Genomic DNA, 3,622 nt, shown 5'->3' with positions numbered 1-3,622 from the left:
TTGAGCTCAAGGGTCTCTCTGCTGCAGACTCACTGTCCCTGTCTTCATACTTGTGGTTCTTTCTGTGTGTAGCAGGTCACCTGAGTCCGAGCTGTGATGGAGCGCTGGCGGGGCAGAGTGGCTCTGGTGACCGGATCCTCGGTCGGGATTGGGGCGGCTCTAGCAGTAGAGCTGGTCCGGCTCGGTATCCCTGCGCCAGGGATGTCGGAAAAATACAGGTTTGCTCTGAAGTGAAAACTCAGTTTCTGCAAAGTAACTTAACATAAAATACCTCCACTGCGAAGTGTTTTGTGATATGCAGATCATTTTTAACCATCAGGTTGTAGTGAAAACCCAAACTCTCTGCAACGTGCAAAGTGCATTTTGATGTTAACGTTACTATCATACAAGGTCTTCCAGCTGTGTAGGGCTTACTTAAGTCATTTTAGTTCACTGTAATTAAACCTGTTTTACAACAGGTCAGTAATTGTAGCACGACAATACAGACTGTGTGTAAAAGTTCACTTTTGATAAATGTGGCACAAAGCTTACTCCATTCCAGAAAGAGAAGGCTCGACAAAACTGAACTGATGATGAACATCTGAATTTCAGTTTCACTAATTTTTCTTGTCTCTACAGTTTTCACTAGAAAATAAGGCACTCAAAGTTGGTTCATATTAAAAAAAAAAAAACAGACACTAGGGAAAGACAGGAATATTTAATAGTTATCTGAAATCTTTCCAGTGGGTGCATGCAAAATGGACTGTTAAAATTGATTTTAATCTTGGTTCTGAAGTTTACTATATTTATCTTTTTTTCCTTTTGGTTTCAGAAACTCGCCGCAGAGTGTCAAAATGCCAACCATCCTGGTGTTTTGGTGCCTTTCAAGTGTGACGTGACCAAAGAGGAGGAGATTCTGGCCATGTTTGCAGCAATTAAAAAGCAGCACAAAGGCGTGGACGTGTGCATCAACAATGCTGGCTTGGCTCACGCAGAGCCGTTGATAAATGGCAAAACCAGCGGCTGGAAGAACATGATGGATGTAAGAGCTCAGATATTTCAGAAAACAACATGATCTTAGTTTAGACCAATAATATTTTGGTTTATGGTATGTGGACAAGCATTCACTGAAATGTTTTCTTTGCAGAATATTGAATGAAATAAAATGATCGATTTTATGTAGCTCTGAAAGTTGGGGAATTAGTGTGTTACAGCACTTAAACATTAAAATCAATTTAGCTCATTAATATAATAAAACATCTCAAAACAAAGTAGTTCAGAGAGGTAAAACCTTACACCTGAGTGGGAAAAGAAACACTTGGTTCCCAGTGAGCACAAGAAGCACTGAGTAAATGTGATATTTGCAAGATGCTTGTTTCACATGTTTTTCATTGCATGTTTTTCTGCATGGTTTCTTGCAGGTGAACGTTCTTGCACTGAGTATCTGTGCACGTGAAGCATATCAGTCAATGAAAGAGAGAAATGTGGATGATGGACACATCATAAACATAAACAGGTGCCGTTTTATTTTCTGATGATCAACGATGGCCATGCTTGTGAAGTCTGATGAGTTGAACATGATTCAAATATCTTTGAATATAATCATGATCGGATGCAGACCGAGATTGCGATTATGAGCATTTTTTGGTAAAACTGCACCTTATTTCACAGTAGACATGTAGTTAACAGGAAAAGAACAGATAGACATACATGGAATTAAATATAATTTGCATTCGTGTTAAAGCAGAAAATATAAACACTTTTTAAACCACATCACTACCATGTCTAGATTAGAGTCAACTGAGTGCTGTGTAGAGAAAAGGGGGGGTCACATGTCTGCTAACAATAAGCAATTGCAACAATATCTGGAATAAATAGGCATGTTTATGCACAGTTTCATATATATAAGCCCAGACTTCAGTTCAGTAGATGAGGTTTGAAGTGAGAAGGAAGAGGGTGACATTTTATTAAGATGCCACTGGCGCTGTCTATTTTTGTTTCTTTGGAAATGGGGAGCTATCATCTGAGGATAAAACACAGGTGTGATCCTTTGAGTCTTTTGAGTTTATCTTGAGTCTAAAGGTACAGGCACGAATTTAAATGTCCCTCCACTGTATGGGAATGCCTAGGACTTCTCCTCTGCCTTTCGTGTGCAACGCATGTGGTCGGTCTCTAGCTACATACATAAAACATGATTAGTTGGAAGGGCGATGTCCTTCCCAGCCACTGTATTCAAATATGATGGGGGAACATGGCGGCTACCCCAAACCACACATCCATGCTTGTGTATTTTTAATGCCTTAGCTATAAGTTTATGAGAACGCATCAGTTAGTTGGAAGATGTAATTAAGATTATTCCGTGGATATTTCACACATTATCCTTTTTTTCATTAAATAACCTAAAAAAATAGTGACTGTACCTTTGAGAAATTAATTGATCATTTATTATATATTAAATGCTGCAATCGTAGAGCTTATACTGATGTTCTTGCTACAGTCCATTAAGTATGTCTTCAAAAGTATAAATTGCAATACATTATTAGGATTTTTTTCTTGTACTAAGGTCTGAGATCAGATCAGAATATGTTGGCACTGTAAATGCTGTCCTTCCTACTTGAACTTTCTTCTGTTGTAGTGTGGGTGGACATCAGGTCTATCCCTTTCCCGATTTACATTTCTACATGGCGACCAAGTTTGCTGTAACCGCTCTGACTGAGGGCCTGAGGCAGGAGCTGCGTGCAGAAAACACACATATCAGAGCTACTGTAAGGTTTTGAAAAACTAATAAGCTCCAAACGTGCTTTTAAAACCAATATCAGGTGCATTTCTGAAGTTGCCTCACAATCCATATTCTTTTCTTGTTTTTACAGAGCATCTCTCCTGGTTCAGTGGACACAGAATTTGCATCACGGCTCCACAGCGATGAACCTGATAAAGCAGCTGCTGTGTACAGTGCATTTACGGTATAATTATCAATCTGATAGGTCACAGATTATTGATATGATTACTCTGATCAAAGTTACTCAGCGTTTTTCACTTCTCTGACAGCCTTTGACAGCAAAAGACATTGCCAGTGTTGTCACATACATCCTCAGTGCCCCCCCTCATGTTCAGGTTTGTGGTTTTCTCTTATTTTTACCTTTTTTGAATTTTGACTTATTGAGTTTGAGTTTAGGTCTCCAATATGCTAAATACCACCAGGTTACGATAATATCCCTATAACTTTCCTTTCAGGTTGGAGACATTAACTTTGAAGGTGTGTAGCTGGTGTCACAGAGTTTGCTACCCTGTCAGCCCCACTGCAGGCACCCAATCCAGCCTTCACAACATAGTGGTGTGACGCTCCTGACTGCTTGACACTGCTCTCTACTTTTATCCTTTTTCTACTAAGAAGAAAAAATTAAATCCACCATTCACTGCAGGGCCCAGTCATATTTGATCTTAAAATTATAAAAAGTCAAGACAAACTTGTTTTTTTTCATCAGCTTTTAAAATGACTGTGAAAACTAAATAAAACAAAATAAATTGTTCTAATGCCAATGAAGAAGGACTCGAGTATGTTTTTGTTTAATTCAGATTCGCACTCGAAAATGAACACATCAAAATTAACAATAAACTGTTGCTATTAGATAAATGATTTTCC

General features: G+C 38.7%; 1 pseudogene; it reads left to right on the top strand.

The window, feature by feature from the left end:
* Positions 1 to 3,622, top strand: LOC100696065 (dehydrogenase/reductase SDR family member 11-like; annotated as a pseudogene).

Source organism: Oreochromis niloticus, linkage group LG14 (genome assembly GCF_001858045.2).
Source record: "Oreochromis niloticus isolate F11D_XX linkage group LG14, O_niloticus_UMD_NMBU, whole genome shotgun sequence".
Lineage (NCBI taxonomy): Eukaryota > Metazoa > Chordata > Actinopteri > Cichliformes > Cichlidae > Oreochromis > Oreochromis niloticus.
Note: the sequence above shows the minus strand (reverse complement) of the source record. Positions and strands in the feature narration are given on the sequence as shown.